The sequence below is a fragment of the Lonchura striata genome, chromosome 4, assembly GCF_050655825.1.
Source record: "Lonchura striata isolate lonStrDom1 chromosome 4, ASM5065582v1, whole genome shotgun sequence".
Classification (NCBI taxonomy): Eukaryota; Metazoa; Chordata; class Aves; order Passeriformes; family Estrildidae; genus Lonchura; species Lonchura striata.
The window spans coordinates 33,329,069-33,351,855 of NC_140706.1; the positions used below are offsets into that span (position 1 = coordinate 33,329,069).

Consider the following 22,787-nt stretch of genomic DNA (forward strand, 5'->3'; position numbering starts at 1 on the left):
ACTTTGTTTCATTTTTCCTACAGTTGAATCTATAGCTTACATAAGATAATACCCCTACATTTCCTTTCTTGTTCACAGTTTTGTTTCATTTTTCCTACAGTTGAATCTATAGCTTACATAAGATAATACCCCTACATTTCCTTTCTTGTTCACACGTGATTTAAAAGCCTGTAAACATATTAGAAAAGTTTATCGAACCTGATGTAAATATTAAAGATGAGATTTGGACATTTGCTGCACCTTTAGAAAGAAAAGACTCAATAAAGTCTAGCACCATTAAGCAGTATTAGCTGTGCCATTGCGCTTGCATCCTCTTCTGAGAGGAACCTGATTTCCCTGTTTTCATGACTCTCTATTACTGTCTTCCAACAGTTATTTTTAAAAGCAGCAGGAACTGTTAATACAGTAGTGTGAATGTGTTCTGTAGAATCTTCTGTTAGAGTGAGAAATTACCTCTTCTCTTTATTTGCTATTCTAATGTTGCAGCAAAGTCTCAGACAGTACAAATTTTCCCCAGAAGTGCACAGAATAAATCTCATATGAATCTGCCAAACCAGATTCAGTAATGGCTACATGTTGCTACCAACAATCCAAGAACTTTTTTTGGCATGTGTAGAGCATTTCAACAAGAGTAAATAGTTTAGAATTCAGGGTATTTTCAAGGTCATTATTTGTTACTAATGTATTATTAGTTTGGTGAATCTTACCAATTTCCTTAAATCCCTAAAAATCAGAATTCTTTAGATCCTTTTCTCCTATACCTTTTCTGCTCAGAAAACTGTAGATGAAAATTCCAAAAGATTTTTTTTCCCTGACACAATATAACAATAAAAAAAGCTGGAAAATTCAACTCTCAATATGCACTGTGGTAAAAAAAAAATCTCAGGATGTTAATAAGCAATCTTGTTATTTCTTCTCCAGACCAGTGAAGCCTATCAACAGTAATTACTCTCTTTACCTGTACAGTCCTCTCTGCTACAAAATGTGGACTGACAGGGAACAACAGTATATTGGTTGTGTTAGTTGTCTTTCTTTTGCTGTATGTGATGAACATATACTAAATGCTATGCGTCATTCAGTTTGGTAAGAAGAGGAAAAAGAAATCTATTTGAAAAAGCAGAATTTTAAATGGCCTGGCCTGATTGGAATTACTGTGTAAAATCTTCTTTACTGAAATAAAGCTGTCGATTGTTCTATAGGCTGTGTGGTCTTTCAGTTAACGGTACAAAGTGGCATTTATGGAAGATTATCTGAATTAACAAGATGTCGTTTTCAGTTATGATATAATCACCCATTACCACCCAAGACATGCATTAAAATCCTGAATCCATGTTTGTTGAGCTAAAAAGATGGTCTATCAAAAAAACATCAAGAAATCAGAAAATAAAAGCAAACAGGGCTTTTGGTCTCCGCATCCATGGCTATAAAACCCCCAAGGTTTAATATATTATGCACATTAATGGGAAAGGACACAGAACAAAAATGAAATATGGGTAAATTTTAAGAGCAAATCAAACAAACAGAAAGTTTTACCTAGTGAAAATGCTTTGCAGTGCTTAAATTTTGAGTTACGTATCTCAGTAAAAAACTGAGAAGTCAAACCTGAAACAAATTCCTACATTCTCAACACTGGAAGGCTAACTGTTGAAAAAAACCTATTTATTCTAAGAATAAATTTATATTTATTCTAAGAATAAATATATACACACTTTATAATTATTATTAAGATATATATCTATATGCATATAATCTATATATTATATATAATTATTATTATTAAGATATTTCTCAGCTGTGAATAAAAATAACAGAAGCAATAGGAGAGACCTAGATACATTTAGTTGGTGTAACAGCTTTTGAAAATTTATTAAACAATTTGTGGTCCTTTATACTTACTGGAAAATCTCCTCTAAAACTAATCAGAAGTGATAATGTGAATGAAAAGTTTAAGAATTGAGTTATTAAATGCCCTCTGAACAGTCTATTATCAGTTTGATTGGCACACAGAATACTGAAGCAATTGATAGGGAGTTGAGCATGTTTAAAAACAAAAGATTTTTCTGCCTGATAAAGCACAGCTGCAGAACCTTATTGCTCTTCTGAATGTGGATCGACATGAAAAGAGATTTCCTCCCTAGTTTTTAATATTTTATTAATTAAAAAACACCAATATTTCTTTGCTTTCATTAAGTGTGGAAAAGTTTCATTAATATAGAAACCACTGTAAGCTTCTGGCCCTTACAACAGTTCTCCCATGACAGCAATAGTGACATATCAACAATCAGTATTCTGCATCCTAATGGTGGTTTTCAAGCAAGTCTCATAGTTCAGATGGGGGCAGTAAAAGCTTATGCTATCCCTTTAAGGCTTTCTTGATGTCTATTGGCATTCTCTTATAATTACAGCTTTTACTGTAAGCACTGTACTGAAGGCATTGTGCTGCAATTGAGTCTTTTGAAATTATTTGAGATCAGTGTAAATGCCACTTTTTAAACAACTAAACCAGAGAACATTTACTTTCCTTTAAGAATACAATCACAACTAGAGCAAATATGCAATTAACTATCAAAATAAAATGCTGGTCTGGGACATTTGGACAATTTTCACACAGTTGCATTAACAATAACTCTGTCCCTCTCAGTTTTCAAATTCTCTCTAAAGTCTCCAAGCTAAAACAGCTTACACTCACACATTTATTATACTTGCAAAAAGTATTTATAATGGTAGAAAAGTACTAAAATTGTGAGCTCTCAGATCTGAAGATATTAGGTTTGTAAGAGAGAAATATCTAAAATAGTGCTGCTGTATGCATGAATGGAATGCCTCAACATGTATGAAACACACTGAACGAGGATTTGCCAGGAAGATGGAGAGGACTGAGCAGATGTGCTTTGTACCAAATGATTTTCATATTTCAATGTGACAAAATAGATGAGCCACATAAAGCTTAATTTCAGTTGCAAATTGCAAGCTGGAATAAGTTCCAGGATAGTAAACAATTAGCTGCTTTATTTTCTTTTTAATAAGACTAAATTACCAGATAATATCTACTGGCATCAACTTGGCTAATAAAAATCTGTTTAATAGGATTTGCCATTTTTCCAGTTGCTATCATGATCAGCTTTGCATTTTGATTATCTTTAAACTTTGCCTCAATTTTCTCATAGAAAAGCTCTCAGTAGTAATTGCTTTAACATTTATTCCAGGTCAAGTGGTTAAGTATGAATAATGATGTGTCAAAAATGTACAGTAGTGCTGTCAATAGAGCAATTACCATTTAGCTAGAGATTATTATGGCACAAGAGCACATTAACTGGGCACAGTAAACAGAACAACAAAGAAAGAAGGGGCAAAGGGAACAAACTGATTTCAAAACCTGCCAGTGTTCTACAGCGTGTGTTACTGCCAGATATTAGCTGTTACATAAGAGCAATTAAGTCTGTAATCAGCTTCACTCAGCAGCATTGGATTAGAATGTTTCCAATTAGAACAAGAAGTTAGAAGCATGTTTCTAGAACATTAGCTTAATTTTTAAAAATAATCTCACAATAGCTTTGTTTCCCCTTGCATATTTGGCATTGCTGTTTGGAAAGTGATCGCCAGCTGGCGTTACACTTAAAGTTTACCCAAGTCACTAGGCAGCACACTAATGAAAATACAGTGTATGTCTCTGCTCACTGGTAGTAGTGTAAAAGCTCACATTTTTTCCCCTGTGATTTTATAACTTGCAATGTAATGCATTACTGATTACTTGAAAAATGTTAAATAAAAGTTTAGAGAGACACATGTCAAGAGGTGTTTCTCTACATCATCTAATCATTAGCAATCATTTTGGTATTATTCCTTTAATTACAGCAAAACTAAGAAGTTCTGCCTACAAAACCCATTTGTTCAGCTATATCTTTTAAAATATCTCTAACCCTATTAAGCACAGGAAAATTACAGTCTTGTAGAGCACAGAATTGTGTCCTCTCAAGAACTGTTTCCTCCAAGAGTAAAAGCCATTTGTGTTATCCAGACTGCACACACTGGCTCAAAAACTAATCAACCTCTAGAAACTCCCACATTAAAAATCCTGGTGCCATACAGCCTCCAACTAAAGTATTTAAAATTCACCGTGTAAAAACATACAGATATAGATATAGATATATAAGCTTGTTTTCTGCATGTCTTATTATTCTAACTCTTCCTCTGCTCAGCATGGGACAATTACAAGCTGATCCAAAGTAGTGAGTGTTTCTTCAATTACCTCTGAGTGGTAATTAGAAAACTTCATGACATCCCACTATGGTCGGGTCTAGAGAGAAGCAGGAGGCACTCTTTACCTTGAGAAATTTGCATGTGTTTCACAATTCAATGACATTAAACTTACCATGAAAGTGGTGGTACAATTCCATTAGCTCATCTCTGTACATCCTTTATGTCCACAGCTGAATAGAAATTATGAGCTATGTTGTTTTCTTGTAAGAAGAGCTTGTAAGAAGAGTGGATGCCACTTCCAAATGAAGTCTTTATTGAATATTCAACACCTGTGAAATAAGGTCACGCTTTGAGCTCCATGTTTTGGAAGTATGAATTTCCTCCTATATCCAATTGATAATTATTTTAGTCAACCTCCACTGCCAAAAACCCCAAACCCTGAACAACCCAAATATGAAAGCATAAACATGTACCTTTGTCAAGAAGGAGCATTTAATAGGAAGTGCTTTTTTCTGAGGTTAAAAAAAGATTAAATCTTTATTTTTACCTATGCTTGAGACATTTTCCAATATATCAGCATAAAGTATTATAAATGAGAAAAGTCAATACTTTACTGAAATAAAGTAATTTTTGGCCTTAAATTATAATTATTGATATTTTTATCTTTAGGCAAACCTTAAATTCTCAGGCTATGTATGTGCCGTTCTGTCACTTCAAGAAAAGCTAATGTCACTTTGAACACAAACTTTAATTGCAAATGAACTAAAACCTCAAGTTTTTCCTGTTTCCATGGCTGTACAGTCTCCTGTGACACATTCTCTGAATGTGTCACTCATAGAATTTACAACTTTTCTTTGGCCCTCATGAATTTCTGATGCAATTTCTGCCTTCTTCTTTAGACAGTGCCTGTAATAAGGACTGTGATCTAATGACAAGCATCTTCAGTACTCATGCAGCCACACATAAAGTTTTTGAATCCTGATTATTAGTAAAACCTGACGTTTTCACTGCTGAACAGAACAGATTGTTAACACAACTTATGCAATGAAAATTGGGAAAATCAGGATTTACATAGATATAAAATCTACAAAAAGTTAAAATTAATTTTATGTGTTTATATAGTGTAAATTAGACAGTGTCAATAAGCAGGATTTTGTATAGGATTGTCTTCTATTGCATGACTTGTATTACAGTATACTTTTATACAGTGTCTACTATATTGTAGTAGACAGTAGAGTTCTATTACAGTCCTCCCTGATTACAACTTTAGTAAGAAAGACATCAAGAAGTCCATTTTAATCTTCAGGATTTTTAAAGGATGGAATAAATTTGTCTACTATCCTCATAAATAATTTGAAAGTAGCTTCTATTTGTTGGAATATTAGAGAATGGGATTCTCTGAATCAGACTCAGAACTGAACTGCTCATAAACCCATGCAAAACAGAGGAAGGCACAAACCACTATGTAAAGAACTAAACCCCATAACTGTATCCCATGCAACCCATAGCCCACTTCAGTCATGCATACAGGTTTATATGAGTGATGACGGAAATAAAATTTGGAGCTCTTTGGATTTGACATAAAACTACATGTTGTGGCCTTCCTCATTAAAGGAAGCAAGAATTACAAAGAAACAAAATAGACCAGTACTAGTAGAATTAGAGGCAGCTTTAAGGAGGCTTGAAGAGTTCTGACAGAATATACCACAGAATGACAGAATGAGTTGGAAGGGATCCTTAAATATCATCAAGTCCACCTCAGGCCCCACATAGCACCATTCCCAAGAGTCACACCATGTCCCAGTCTCAAAATCTGTTGCCACAAGAGACTGTATTTATGTTAATCAAAATAAGTTTAAATTAAAAGAATGGATACAGAAAATACAACTGGAAAAATGTACTGAACTACATTAAAAATTCCAAGAACCAGTTTTAATAATGAATAATTTGCTAGATTCCAGCGTATTTTTTTCATGTTTTTCTGAACAGACAAATATTATGGTAGTAAAAATTATGGTAGGACTTTAGTAAAACACAAAACACTTTTGCATCACAAATTTTAAGTCTGAAGGCTAATCTTTTATCCTTAACAGAACTAGACTTGAAATTATATTTATTCAATAAATGAAAAGTTAAAGGCAGAGATATACCACTATGAGAACACCAGCATGGAAGGAATATAACTTCTCCAGATGTTGTTTTCTTATGTTGCTTACTTGCTTTGTGTGAGGTGCTTTGCAAATATAAAAGAAAAATGAGGCCTTTTTCCATGCAAAAATAAAAATTAATAATATTAATTACATGAAATTGGAAGATGAAAGAACATACAAGTCTTTGGTAGATATTTATACAGATGTGGTGATAGGGAAAACTTGGGAAGCTGTAGAAAGTCTTCTCATTCTTTTCCTCTTCACAACACAACTGAAGGGTATAATACAACCTACAGTAGAAAAAGGTCTTGAAAGTGCTCAGAGCCATGTAAATGAAAGATTATGAACTCCAATTGCAATAATAATTTAGACTTTTATGAATCTCTAACTCCCATTGCAATCTTGGATAGCCAGTTACAGAATTAGGAAATTGAGGTAATTTGTGATCTTCTTGTAGCACACTAGAGACCAAGAAATGTGTGAAATACTGACTTTGAGATTTTTTTTTATTGGGACTTCTGCTTCTGATTTCCCTCTAGTATTTATTAAATAGATTTAAAAAAACCCAAACCAACCCACAAAACCCCTAATTTCCCTAAATATCTATAAATATGCCATCAATAAAAAACTTACAAGAAAAATCTGCCTTTATCCTGAAACTTAAGGATTAAAAGTCACTGTAATGTAGCCCATTTTATCCTATTAATGTAATTGCAGGTACAATTTTTCCAGAAAGCCCTAATCTATAAAAAGGAGAAAAAGGGGATGAAATAATTTAATTAAGTAATTTGCTTCTTATACTTCAATTTAAGGCACAGCCTGCTCTGCTTCAGTTTATGACTGTTGTCTCAGTTTCTCACTAACATCCTGTAGGAATGCACAGCTTGCTATTGGCTACCCTCAAAGCCATCTCTTCCTCCAGGCTTAAAGATAACGACTTCCTTAGCCTATCCTCATAGCATCTTTAAAAATAAATGCATTTTGTCATCTCACCAGGAAATTCATCATGAGGGCAAGTGGAGAGGGTAGAGAGGGGCACTGGTCTCTCCTCTCCGATGATCAGCGTCAGGATCCAAGTGAAGAGCATGAAGTTGCGTCAGGGGAGGTTTAAGCTAAATATTAGGAAAAGCTTTTTCATCCAGAGGGTGGTTGGGCACTTGAACAGGCTCACCAGGGAAGTGTTTGCAACACCAAGCCTGACAGAGTTCGAGAAGTGTTTGGACAATGGTTTCAGGCACATGGTGTGACTCTTGAGACAGTCCTGTGCAGGGCTGGGAGTTGTCCTCTGCAGGGCTTTGTACATTGCTTGTTTTTGTTTTCATATCCATTTCAGAACTACTGTGAGAGCAAAATAGTCTTTTTAAATCACCTAGAAAATTTCTTTAAATTGTATGAAGAATTTGGAAAATAGCATATTAAAGTTTCTCTGGTCAAGATGAGTACTGATACTCAAAAAAATCGTACATTCCATTTAAAATAAAATCAGTCGTCATATGTACTTCTCAACTTTTTTCTATTTTTCTCATTTTGGTTGCTGAACCACTGACAAAATAATTTCAATCCCCTCCTCTCTTTTGAAAAATAGTGGAAAAATACTATCATGTCATTCATGTACCACTTTCTCAAATTCTTTTCCAAATCTCATTAAAAGGTTATAGCATTAGATAGAAAGAGAGAGAGAGAGAGCACAATTTCTCGCAATATGATCTGGATTTAATAGGATGTTATAATCCTAAACAAAGTCCCCTCAACTACAAGAATTTTTAACAAAATATTTGCATCATTTTGGCAATAAAATTTTAACTCAATATCAGTATTCCTATGAAACACAAATTCTAAATACAGTCCTTCTGTAAAAAAATAAAATATTTGAATAGATTAGAAACAAATCAGTATGTTGACTAGTAGGCCAAGATGCAGACCAGCATTCATGGAGTCATACTTCGTGCTCAGCCTTGGTGCATTTTTATGACAGATTTACAAGATCCCACAATGTGTTTGAACATCAAATGCATTCAGTGTTAAGTACCTTTAATCTGGAAAACTTCCTAGCTTATACATCTGTCCCTTTAGCTTGTGCTATACACCATGTACTCTGTTACCTTATGACTAAAATCTTTAACAAGAATAAAAGTATATCAGCTTGCAGCTTGTAATAAACCAAGAAGAGAGAATAACACAATATTAAAATTCTGTTTAAAATTCAATGCATCCAGCCTTGGCAGGTGAAGAATCATCTTCACCTTCTGTTTTTGACAGCTTTTTCTCACATTTCACTTTTAAGCAGCAATTTATAAATTGTTTGACCCTTTCCAGTCAGGCATGCCTTCCAGTAATACGAACTGGAATGCATATTCTGATTGGAAAATGGTTTTTCTCTTATAAAAGTTAAATGAAATAAGTAATTAAATGTTTTAGTTCTTTCTAAGTGATAGTAGCAGAAAATTAACAGGAAATGTTCCTTAAAATGTCCTGAAATCTAGCCCACTTTTTGTAGTCTAGGGATCATTCTCGAGACTACTAAATGTTGCAGAATATTACAGAAATACTGAAACAGATGCAAAAGAAACCTGCCTTACCTTGGTAACAGATTACTTTGAAAATTATACTTTTAAATTTAACATCAAAAAAGTGACTTATTTTTATGTTAGGAAATCAAAACCCCCAAGAGTGACCTCTTCCTAAGAACAAAATTATTTCTCTTCACATGAAAAAATACTGAGCATTAGTTTATTTTGTATTTTTAATTCAGATTCAGATATCAGTCACACTACTGTTTCAGGTCTCTAGGTTTGGATGGCAGGAGCTTTTTTTAGGCTTCCAAGAGTCAATAATAATTTTAAATTATCCTAGGCAGGCATCAAAATGTTCCTTCAGAAACATCAGGATCATCTATGTGTTCCGCTTTGCAGACTTTGAATAGTATTATCTCTAGTTATTTATATATTTGGCATATAAACCCTTTCAGACTCCTTGGAAATTGCATATAAGTATAACTTTTTCCATCCACTTATTATTGACTTCTGTTCTGACAGATGGTAGCTCTGGATAAGAAGAGAATCTAGATGCTACAAAGAGAAGCTACCTGAAGAGAAACACGGAGCTATAAGTGAAGGGAAATGGCAGAAAAGGGAGCTTCAGTCTATGTTCTGCAAAGTATTGAAAACACAGCATTTATTACAAATGCAGGAGCTGCTAATGCTTCTTAAGTCATGATTCAACAGCTCCTGGATGTGATCCTGGAAATTACTCAGTGAAAGCAGATGCCTGTACTCATGTTTCTTGCAGTACTGGGAGTCTGCACCTGAACAGACAATTGCAACTCAACACATTTAAACACAGGCATATTATTATTTAGACATAACAAACTCAGTAAGGTCTTATCCTCTAAATTATCATTAATTATAACCTCTCCTGTGAATACAGACAAGAGGAATATGTGGAGATTTGCAGTTTGATCATTTGAACTCTTAGAAACCAGAGGACGCAAAGTATATGTTTTGTAATAAAAAAGAAATATCTATTGCAGAGATCAAGGAGGCATTGGAAATGCATAATTTCCATTACATCACTTCTCTGATTAAAATTTGGATTAATGGCTTCAAGATCACAGTAAAAACTTTTAGTTACTATGAATTTCCAGTGTGCAAACAACTGTCATTCCAAATTAACTTATTCAAAGCCATTTCATTCACTTTATATTGACATGATTAACATGTACATTTAACATGCATAATGATTTCTTCATGCATTAGAATCCCCTAATGTTTGGTCTATTTGTCATTTCTAACCCTAAACCTCAGATTGCAGCTATCTTCCAGCTAGGCAGTAAACATCAGCCTAGTCTTCAGATCTTTTTTTGCTGCCTAACATTACATGAGACATTTTCCATAAGGAACAGGCTACTGTACTCTTCCACTGCTCCTACATCCTTTGGGCCTATTTTCAGTAAGGGAGTGAGGATGGAAATTGGAGATTTTCTCCATACCTTTTACATTGTTCAGCGTAGGTAAGCAAAACTGAAACATTTAGAACAAATGCTGGAGAGGCAGAATAGCACCACAAAGCAACACTTCATGATTGTACTGAAGTATCATATTTCCTTCAGAGGCATCTTGCATCCATGAAAATTATAAAGGCAATTGCTAAGTAATATGTAAATTTACAGCTGGCCCTATTATAAAGGTAGGTAATTTCTCTGTTTTCTTACAAATCTATTACTTCTTCTTAGCAAAAGCTCTTAAGACAGTGAGCAGAAATTGTAACCTTGAACATTTTATGAAACATGAATTATGTCCCTATTGTGTTTCTAAAGAATGGACTACAAGATAAATCTAAAGTATTGAAATTAGAATTTAAGGAGGGATAAATGTTAGAGAATTCACTTAAAATGTTGTATCTTCATGACAATTATATTAAAATAGAGTTAATTTTTGAGGTATATTTCATAGTGTTTTTCTAAGAATCTCTGCTAGATATGAACATTGAGAAGAAACACAAGATTAATTAAAGTAGTGCATTGCTTTTATCAGGACCTATGAAACTTGACAGTTACCATCTCTATAAAGTAAATATAAAACAGCAGATATGTGAGTTACTTACTGTAGCTATATTGCTCCTGCTAATTTATGATGTAAATGATTTAGCAATTACTATGAACACAAGAGCCTTAGGGACCAGTTGTCCAACATGTATCCCTCTGACAAGAGTAATCTATCTTGCTCTTGATGTGTCAGGAGCTTTAAGTAGATGCATCATGACCCAGCACTGTCCCTGTCGCTGACCTGTGGAAAATCCTATGTGAATCAATGGCAAATAAACCCCTTAAATTGCAGAGATAACTCTTACGTAGTTATGAAGCTTCAATTTAACAGTAGAAGCCTGCAAGAGGAAAAATAGCTTCCAGCATCTGTGAATTTCTGTCTTTTCCTCTGATCTTGAGCATTTTTTAGCTCATTAAAATGTTTTGATATACCACTTATAGACAAGATGAGATACAAGATACCAGTTGTTTTACATGCCTATAATATTGAAGGCATTTTTGTGATGCTTTGAAAAATAAGACTGTTCTACATTCCTCTTACCTTCAGTTTTGCTCCTAATGTTTTGGTTGTCTGCCCACAGAGACAAGGCCAAGTATGATCAATAATTAATAATAAATGCTTCCTTTTAAATAGCTTCATCAGTTAAGCAAAATTGATGGATATATGAAAACAAAAAAAAAACTAGTTATACTAAGTAAAATACTGGAACAACCATAACTGCATTATTTTATTATAACTAAGTGATAGTATACTAATAAAATTTAGTAACTAAGCACCCAAATTAAAACAGAAGTTGTAGTCTTCTACTACAGATGAACATCTTCTCTGCACATTAACCTAAGACTGAACGAAGATTGTTACAAGGTTTCCTATGAAAGAAAATTATAATCTATATTTCTTCAGATTTAAGACTACAAAAAGTATAATAGAATGTTTCAGACTGATTACAGATTATTTCCTTCCATGGGGTATATTGTTTAACTCCTATACACTGCATTTTTAAGTTTTACAAGAAAACTTGTGTAAAAATTATGATGCTCATATAGAAAAAAATGATTTGTTGGTTACTTCAAAGAAGAATAATATCTGGAGGCCTCATCAAAAGCTGTATTTCACTAAGCTATACAGCTAATTTCTCTCAGTTTGCTCAGCTTTAAATTGAATTCAGACACCTAGAGCATAATTGCATCACAAGGAGGCTGTCAAAATTTTAGATTAGTAAAGAAACTATTTTTTACCTTGGAAGTACATATTCTAGATACTTGGAAAGTGTGGATACTGTATATGACAGTCTTTAAATCTCCTGAAGTATAAGAATTTCAGTTCAGTTTGTAATACATGCTAGAAACAAAACGCCAGTACAGATCACTCAAATTCGCAAATCTGGTTCTCTAAGTTGCAGGCAACAACAATAAAAAAAAAAATCTCATTTTGAATAAATACATTTTTTACACATTTTTTGACATATTTTTAGAGTCCACAGACCTTTCTCAACATCCTCTAAAAGCAAGACCTGTAGGAAAGACCAAAAGCTACAAACATGCTATGACACAAAAAAGAGAGCAGGAGAAAATTCAGAACATTGTCAATCAATGTACAGAGTTACTGTAACAGTTATAAATCTGTGAAGTATAACTCCTTAATGTCTCTGAGAAATACTGCATATTGTACATTTTAGTAAAGATAAACAAAAACCTAAACCTCCCTGTTTTTACAAAATTTCTTTTCTACCTTCAATCTAATCTATTGATTTTACTTTTTACAAAAGCTATTTCAAAAGCGATGTATTTCAGGAAACCTAAATTTCAAGAAATTGTGATGTGACAGTATCTTGCCAGCCTGGAGATCAAACTGTCATTTTTCTTGTCAATAGATATTTTAGTTATTCTGTTTACACTAATTTTAAATGCATTAGTGTCTTTCAACAGTGAATCAACTTAGCTTGACCCTGAAGGTATCAAGTGAAGGTCTACTTTTCGTCATTACTTGAAAAAAAAATTTGTTTGTATCCAAAGCAAAATCCCCACGTCTTCGATCCTTGCATCACAACCATCAGAGGTCATGATTTTGGGCAGGGCATAGCTGATTGTAAGAAAGATAGGTCTCTACAAGGTGAATTATTTTACATTAGATATGTCAAAGAGCAGAAAAAAGAACATTAATTCAATAACTATAAATACTTTATCATATGTGTGAAGGCCAACTAGTGATTTGAAACAGCTATTTCAAGGCACTAGAAATAAAAAAAAGGAATGCCACCATAAAAACTTCCAAATGACAAAAAAGAGATAAAGATCCTATGTGCCACTGCTAAGTTTCAGTATCAGGTTTGCAAAATTCAGAAGTCTAAATGAGGTTTGTAAGATCTCTTTAAAAAATTTAAAGAGAAACACCTCAGAAGACCAACAGATGACTATAAAACCTTGCTGGGAGCTCTAAGTCTTTGTGCGTGCAGCAGAAGAAGATTTGCAATTCAGGATGCACCCCTGATTCCAGAGTGGAGGTGGAGCTTAGCACTGTGTGGGGATGATTAACCTACCATTCCATACAATGCATATCATCACTGGGGGATGTAGTTTCAGGGCAAACAAAAGGTGAGCACAGCCCCAGAAGTGCAGCTTTGCCTCCCTCTCTCCAGCAGGAATACTGCCAGGATCAGCCCTGCAGACCCTGTCCTCTGCTACGGCTGCCCATTCCCTCCCGTTCCTCCGAGACGCAGTTCCCAGGCGCAGTGATGGAAAGCAGCAGTGGTGTGAGCAGCACCCTGTGGAACTGAGTGAGGAGCTGAGCTCAGGTCCAGCTGAGTCCAACCTGAGTTGAAAGGAGCTGAGCCGAAGGCTGCAGAGTGGGGACACGGGTGGCAGAAGCAGCCATGTGGAATGGAGCACAGCAGCTGAGGCAGCAGCACGCAGGACATGGACAGTTGAGCTTTCAGGGGTTTGTCCATCACTGTTTTTTGTTGTCTTGTGCTCAGGGACAGGAGAGCTGGCGAGGGGAACAGCTGCCATCTTTGTGCTGGGAGCCACTTGGACACAACCTATGGGCAGCATCTGCTATCTTGTCTTTGTCCCCGCAGCCATGGAGAGCTAAGTTGAGGTGAACACCTTTTGTGTGTAAAGCACTTGTTTTGTGTGCATACTTTTGTTACTAACATGGCTGCTGTCGCTGTGCCCTTCTTAGTCCATTGCTTTTTGATTCCAGTAAATTGTTATCTCAACCCAAAGTCTCTGCCTTTGTCTCTCTCTTACCAGAAGAGGTGGGAAGAAAGGAGAGTGGCTTATTAGGAGTTTATTTCTGATGGTGTAAAAAACTACTATATCTCCTCAAATTAGAAGAAGGATAAATGATCTCCTCTCAGAAGAACAAGGATCAATTCTTTAATATAAAATATTCCCAGAACAGAAGCAAATTATAGTATTAGTATTCTCTTTCTCTTTCTCCTTCTCCTATTCTCCTTCGCCCTAACTCAACTGACCAACAAGCAAAGCAGTCACCAAAATATGGTGAGACTAGATTTTAGCCCAAACTAAAAATCATATTTTGTCTTTGAAGGAGAGTAACCAAATTATTATTTGGGCATTTTTTTCCTCTATATATAGAAAGTAGCAATATGAAAGAAGAAGAAAAAGATGAGTATGATTGTTGATTTGAACAATCTGTGCTTCCAGGGCTACTTATTCATTTTACATTAAATAATCACTGGACGATATATAAGGATTGGAAACCCACAACTACTCCTCTTTCATCTTCTGATTACATTCTTACAGAACAAACTCATGCTTCCTCTCTCTGACACAGAATAATTTATTATTTTCTGCAGTGTGACACAGCAGAGTTATATCAGTAAATCTATCAAACTGCCAGTGTTAAGAACTCAAAACCCTGTGGTCCTCCCATCTGAAGAAAGGACTAATTAATTACTATTCTGCCAGGCTGAAGAGAGACAGGAAACACCCATTTTAACTTCTATGTTTTAGTGTTATTTTCATTTGATATGGTTGTAACTTTCAGTGAATCCAGTCATGTCAGCATGAGTTAGGCCTGCAGTGGCTATTATCACTTACTGTTATTTACTAGGCTCTGACAACTCTATATTCCCTACTTCTTAATTACTCCCTCCATTCTATCCTGACCTATTTGTAATGCCAAGATTTTAGTTGCTGTTAAGTTGAAGTAGAGGGCCAGAAGAAACTAGAATTTTTTTCGTGACCTGAATTCAAAACAACTCTTGGATGCCCAGTGAACACATATAGGATGTATCATACCAAAAAAAAAGTACCAAAGGAAAAAAACACACCAAAATACATAAAAATAAGCTTTCTCTTAGAAGATAAAATATTATACTTATTCAGGAGAAAAATAATAGCATAGAAGTGACCTAGGACACTCATAACAAAGGGAAACTACACAGAAGAGGCATTTTGGGAGCACAAAGGAACAACAAAGATTAGTAATAGAGCCATGTAATACCTAGTTATGAACTATACAGGAAGGACAGATTAGGCTGAAGAATAATATCCATGAGTGTCATTAATCCTAAAAAAATACATTCATAATCTCCCTTCAAACTTGTACTTCTGCTTTACAGCACAAATGATAGCTTTCTTTAGCCAGCTCTTCACCATTTTATTGGTTTTTTACTGATCCCATCTTTACTGATCATTTCCATTGAGGCAATACATCAAACGTTGTCTTGAAGTCCTTGCAGCATATCTATCACATTTGCCTTATTAAAAATCCAAACCCATAAAGTGTCTCTTTAAATTAAAGCCACACTACATTTTATGCCATCCTCAGGTTGATGCTCATGCATACCTGAATACTCTTTACTATTTTTTAAATGTTCCCAGGTTAAGAAATTTCTCCTTTTCCTTAGTGTTTTTAAATTTAGGTGTTAACAACTCTCCCACTTATCTGCTACTTATCTCTTTAAGGTTTCAGACCAGCCAGTTTATGGATCCAGTGACAACTAAGCACATCTATGAAAATATAGCAATATTTTGTGCACTGAGCTGTTGTGTAGGTAAAAGTACTAGATACTAAGTTATGGTATTAGAAACAAACTGATGAACTCTGCTAGGTGGTGCCAGTTATGTGCAGAGTGCCTTCACATACAACTGCATTTTATTCCAGAGATTTCTGGGGCCATTCCCTTCTTATTTTTCCACACCTAATTGATTGAGGAAACCAGAACACCACAATTCTGCATTTGACCCTGCATTAATTTCACACTACATTTATATAAAGAGACTTACCACCATTCCTAAAATAATAAACTTTCATAAGAAGGGTACTACGCCTGGGATGTACTGCCCAGAAACTTCCAATCAGGTGGCCAGAAATATGCTCTTTCATTATCTGGGGCATTCCAGCCCAGCACTAATGCAGATGATGAAAACCGTGACTAATATATTTACTGTTCTCCAATTATATTGTATGTCATACAGTTCAACAGATTAATTAAAATTCTTGTAGTGGGGCTGCTATTTTCCCCCATATTGTTCTTATTCATTCAGCATTGTGCATGAGGGATTTTCTCAATTTCCCAAATGATACATAATAAACATTCGTTTGCTGTCACCTCTAACTTGGCATCATTAATACTACATGAAAGAATTGGAAACTATTGTTATTTTGAAAGTATTTGTCTATATATTTAAATAATGTCCTTTTACAGACAACTTTAATATAGTTGGGCCTATCAAATATTTTGTATATTTGCAGAAGTCTCAATAAAGATGAATGAGAAGACCCTCCAAATACACTGATGAATGTGAAATACAATAAAAACAACCAGTAAATATTGTTTATAATAGCTAACTTATTGCATGTTTTTCATTCTGTAAGACATCCGAGGCTTTTAATTGATGGAGAGAGAATACTGGATTACATACACTAAAAGATGAAACTTCATGAATTCTTACTGAAAAATGCCTTAAAACCAGAATGATTTTGAGAATCAGCCTATGTAATTCTGAAGTTCTCTTTTGATGTGGATCAAGAATTTGCTGACAGGTTGTAACACATATTCTTCAGTGTACATGCATAAGGGAACTGTTAACCTTAGCAACTGGACTCCAACAACCAAAGAATAACCGTCCTAAAAACATCCTGGGAATGAAGCCATTTGTGTCAAGATTGATCGGAAAGAACGGAGTGTCTGGAGATACAGAACATTTGCTGCAAGAGACAGAGTGCTATATAAACAAGGATAGGGCTTTTAGAGAGAAGAATAAGTTAAAAGTTCCTCATTTAAAAAAGATACCTTCTTTAGTCAAAGGTCAGGTCATGGAAGCGAAAGACAAATAATGACTGAGGTGTTTACAAAAGAAAGACTAGACATGATCCAGAAATTTTTTGTAAGTCAACAGAAGTAACATGAAAAGAAGGCATGAAAATGTAGCTAAAATTTGCATAAATATAGAATACCTCAGAATTTTTTTTTTCCAAGTGTTTTATGCTTCCTATCCCAGTAAAGGAATCCTAGGTCTACTGACTGGCAGAACTTGGAACATAAACTATTCTGTAGCTCCCAACATGCGGGACTGGCCAGTTGGAATATCAAAATTTCAGCTTTGTCCACAGAGAATTAATTCTATTTCATAGTTTACAGCTAGACTTAGATGTGTACACAAGCATTTAGAAGTTCTGTTGTGCTAAAAAGAGTCAACTTTGTTCAAGCTACATCTGTTTATTTTCAGTTTTTCTGTCAGCTTTGTTCAGATGGACAGCTCAAAGTATTCGGTTTGCACGTCAGTGAGTGACATCTATAGTCAGCAGTTTTGCTCACAGACATTCTCAAGCTAAAGAGATTGTGGGGTTTTGGGACAAGGCAAACACCTCTTGCAAATTACAGGTAGAAGGACTTTATAAGAAAGTCCAGCTTAGTCCCTGTAACTCTGTTGGACATATGTGATAGCAATATTGTCACAAAATGATTCATGAGCCTGGAGAAGAAAGCTATTTCATATGAAAACATTGAGATGTAACAGCAGAAATTATTCTAAGATTTACAAACTTCCTAGACTTTAGCATTCTAAACCTAAAAACAAATAACAGCTTGCATAAAACTGCTAATATTAACAGTGTGTCTATTACTAACTCATATCCTTCAGGTTTTTCTTAGCACATCTGTCTTTTCATATGGATTCTATGTGACAAGGGCTGTAATTTAGGTAGATATTTGGGGTTTATCAATTTAGAAAATTGTAGCATTTGAATAATAATTAATGAAGTTGTAGTGAAAAGAGCTATTGTCTACATTAATATCTCAGTATTTTCTTGCACTTCACCTACTCTGTAAAATACAGGTTTATACTGTAAAAAAAGCAACAATGAAAATAAGTCAGAAACTGTCACACACTATTACATTGTCTGGAAAGAATGAGGAAGAGAAGATGTTAAATATTTTTTGATCCCTCTCTCACATCTTACCTAAAGGATCATTGAAATCCAAAAGCTATTTCTAATTAGTTTCTAATGACCTGAGAGTTCTGCAAGTTTAGCATCTTCTGTATCTCATTTGATTTCCCTTTTGGAACTAAAATGTTATCAAGAGACCTAAAATGAAGATAAACCACACCTCCATGATCCCTCTGGTTATTGGACCAGAGACATAAACACAGGAAGAGCTAAGGGTAAAGACCATCATCATCAGTAGTTTTACAACCTTTATTAACAAAAAAATACAGGACTGATTGTATAACCATAGAGTCTATAGATTTACTCTTTACACAATTCAGAGTCAAATCCAGATGGTTCTTTAACCTCTTGAAAAGGATTACAAAAATGTTGAATATTTCCTGGAGGATTCAGTAATTAATCTGCTACACTATAAAAAAGAAAAGTATCTCAGCAGAAATCTGTCTCAAGTGTGTTGAGGAAAAAAAAAATTGATAAAGGACCATTTTTTGTTCATTGATTACTATTTGGTATCCTGATAAACTTAGCAGTTTAGGAAGTGATGGAAGTAATTATGAAATTGGCACTGACTTTGGGAAATGCATGAAATTCTCCAAGGTTTCAAAGTTAATTAGCTAAATATTAAAGTAATCAAAGTGCTGAGTTTTTAAATTTATTGATGGTAATATTTGTGAATACTGTGGTTATATACCTGTCTCCTATTTGTAAATAAACAAAGAGCAGGGAATGTTAGTCCTTAGTAATCCTTAGTGCAACAATTTTTATTTGGTTTTTCAAATTAGGATTCATTATAGCTATATAATTGGTTATATATCATACTAAGAACTCATTTAATTGTAAAACATCACATATTTTAACTTAGAACTGCCTCAAGGTGATGAAATAGACACAGTAGAAAATTTCAGGGCTGTAAAGCAAGGCAGAAATTCTTTGAAGAGCTGTTGAATCTATAAATCTCACAAACACTCTAAAATATGCCTTAAAAAAGTGACCAAATTTGTCATTTAAAAGGGAAAAAATACTGACAATATTCCATGCCATGACTGAGATGGTAAAGTCACCATGATTAAAACAGAGTAATTCACTTTGAACTAACTCTAGTTGACTCCTCTAACGTGCCTAAGGATTGTCTGTGGCAAGCCCAGAGGGAATCTTTTGTGCTTCAGTAAGCAATAAACCTTGCAAATCATTATTCTTTCCAAGACTAACATAGGGGATACCAGTAATATTTGGGCTTTTTCTTGTGCCCCTAGGAGTCCAAGATGCTAATTTAATACATGAATCTTTAAGGTTAGATTTCTATTATATGATTTACACTATTTGCCCTTCTTAAAACATAACTAGGAGTATCTCATTTGAAAAAAAAAACCAAACCAAAACAGAAGTAGCATTGTTCAATAATCTATCAAATATAAGAAATAAAAAAAAAGTCTAAACAATTCACACAGTGTGCAATCCAGTAAAAACAGTGCTATCAATAAAATCTCCATCTAAACTGTATTTTATGCTTTTTTTGAAGGCATTGCCCACATCTTATTACATATTTTTGTTTTGTTTTGTTTTCTGGCAATACCAAGCAATCTGTTACAACCAGCTGTTTTGTAATCCTTCAGTGGCAGAACTGTAGTGGGATTAAGAAGGTCTTGTGATTCTTGTACTTGCTCTGCAGTGATAAACATGCAACTCCATCACAAGCATACAGACGCCTGCATATCTTGCTATGCACACTGTAAACACCAAACCAATAGTCATTTCTCCTTCTAGGGAAATAACTGCTTTTTGAATTCATCTTGCATCATAATTTTACAGGTTAGTTAGTGCCACATCTTCCATTTCTATAATTTTTAAAAATTGATTTTTCAGCTTTCTGCAAAATGAATTCCAGCCTGCAAGTTATAAAGAGCAAATAGGTAAAAAACTTTAAAAACTTAGCATAGCCTAAACTTTGACTCTACCAGATTGCCAAAGCCCAGACTTAGTCATATCACTTATGTGGAAATATAAGAAATAAATGAAAATACATATTATGCCCAGTGAAGTTGTGGATAGCTCATCCTGGGAAATGTTCAAGACCAGGCTTGATGGGGCTTTGAACAACTCAGTCTAGAGGAGGGTGTCCCCACCCACAGCAGGGGGTAGGAACTAGATGATCCTTCAGATCCCTTTGAACCCAAGCTATGGTTCTATGAATATAGCTGCAACACTGCCTTTGTTGTATGGAATCCAAAGAGCAACATCGTCTCATATACAACTCACGGATGAAATAGCATTAGATTTCCAGGAGGCTATCCACTCACAACAGGGACTGAGTGAGACCTATATTTACAGATTTATCCTATTCAAACATACTGGGCTTCTGGAAACAACTTATCAGTCAAAGATAGTACACTATTTAAAGATGCTGCAACATTAATGTCTCCATTTTTCAGCTAAATAGAGGTTTTCTTTTTCACATCACATAAAGTCCTCAGCCAGCTCAGGCCTTCTAATAAATTGCTAACTCTCTTACAGTATATCTTCTATTATGCTGCTTGTTACTTTAGTAAGACAGGAAATTAAAGCAATAAAACACTTTCAAAATGATAGGGCACACTCAGGCAGTCATTTTTCTTTTGTTGCAGTATTATTCTTCAAAAGACCTTTTATGATACTAATATTAAATTCTCTGAAGTTCGAAGAATATGTTGAAAGTGTTGAATTTCTAAGATATAATGCTCAAATACGACATCTACTCATGCATTTATTAAAACTGGGAATGTGGGATGGAATTAAAAAAAAGCACAAAATACAATACAGCTAAATAATATATGACTTGGTACATTTTAGATCCACATTAGAGAGTACAATGTGTGGAAATTTGATTTAATGCTAAGGAAAATCTATTTTGCTTTTGTCTCACCTTACGTGGCCAAATGCACACCAGATGTGGTCATTCATATAAAAGGTTGGTAACTGCACACTGAAGCACAGAAAACCAGACAAATACTATAATGGTCACTTATTCAGTGTGTTCACATTAAGGAAATTGAATCAAGCTTATGAAACTATGCATTCTTTATTAACCCCATAGAGGAAGGTCACATTGACTGCTCTTCTAATGGAATGCACACTAAAAGATTGAAAGACATCATGTGAAAGAAAAGCCCAGAAAATGCTAAGTCTCCTGATGAAACATTTCCAAAATGAAATTAATAAAATTTTGAAGGATTTATCTCATTGTCAAGAACTAAATGCATTTAATTACCTATATTTGAAGGGAAGAAAAAAAGGAAAAAGAGGAAAAGGAAGAGGAAAAAAGGAAAATAAAAATGAATGAAAGAAAATGAAGTAGACAAAAAGAGAAAAAAAGGAGAAAAAATAAAACTAAGCTAAGCTACCAAAGATAATACTTAATGTCTGTTACGTATTAAAAATTGGATTCAATGATCTTAGAGTTCTTTTGCAAGCTAAATAATTCTAAGATTTTGTATATACAATACCAGTGTTCAAATAGGAACCCTAAAAGAAGAGTGAATATTCACTATAGAGATCCTGATTTCTCTGTGATTTAAAGTTCTATATTAATTTTCAATTTCACTGTAGCTATGAACTACTTTTCCAGTTTCATTTGATCTGTTTTATAGAGAGTTTAAATAACCTTTGGTCGCAGTTCTAATTTAGTACATGTACACTTTCATTTAGCAGTATGTAACAATAGAATGTTAGAAGGTCCAATGTTGCCATTCTGATTGAAATGTACTGGTTCAAATTAAAAATAAGTCTACTTCTATACAGTAAAACAGTGGAAATGAAGTGTAAATACAAAAAGTAAAAACTAAAGGCTATTTTCTTAATTCCATCTAGTTCTTCAAGGTCCACTGTTTCCATATTTATCAAATGATTTCATTTTTTTAATGTATGTTTGGCTAGTAATTTAGTGGGCTAAATGTAAGATAAAACCACTCAATAACTCATGCTTCCTTTCTCATTTTTGACACATTTCTTCTCTGTTGGAATTCCAAAGCAATCAACTACCTGGGGATATATACTTCTTCAGAGATCTCTTCTCCACTATATCAATTAACTCAAAAGCAATTTTGGATACCGTCCAATGTACTACCACCATCTGGCCTCCCTTAAGCCTCACAAGCCGGAGTAGACTTGAATTGGTCTGAATGATGGTAATTTTTAAAATTATTAACAAATTAGGCATGTTCCTATGCTGTTTCCTTTCTTTGATTTGTTAAGAAATTTCCTAGTGACCTAAAGAATCCTTGGGAATATTTTTAAATATTTAAAAGAATTCTCCAAGACTGCATGGGGATCACTTGACTCACTGCAATGTGATACTCGTCAAGAGCATGTCTCTTGAAATTGTGATGGAGGAAACTGTGAAAACTGCATTTCAGCTTCCACCTCACCTGTGAATCTACCTGTAATTTTTATGTAGAACAAGCTCATGAAGCAAAAGGTCAACTCTATTAGTCTCCTT

The 22,787-nt window shown here is 34.4% G+C and overlaps 1 protein-coding gene across 31 annotated transcripts in view; it reads right to left on the minus strand.

Moving 5' to 3' along the window:
* Positions 1 to 22,787, minus strand: part of TENM3 (teneurin transmembrane protein 3) — a 1,286,597-nt gene that overhangs the window by 627,716 nt on the left and 636,094 nt on the right. For 30 of the 31 annotated variants that reach the window (XM_085578773.1, XM_085578777.1, XM_085578776.1 and 27 more), the window contains one exon: positions 4,373 to 4,529. The exons of the other annotated variant lie outside the window; for it this stretch is intronic. The gene's annotated coding sequence lies outside the window, so the exon portion shown is untranslated. The remainder of the gene's footprint in view (positions 1 to 4,372; positions 4,530 to 22,787) is intronic. 31 annotated transcript variants of the gene reach the window in all.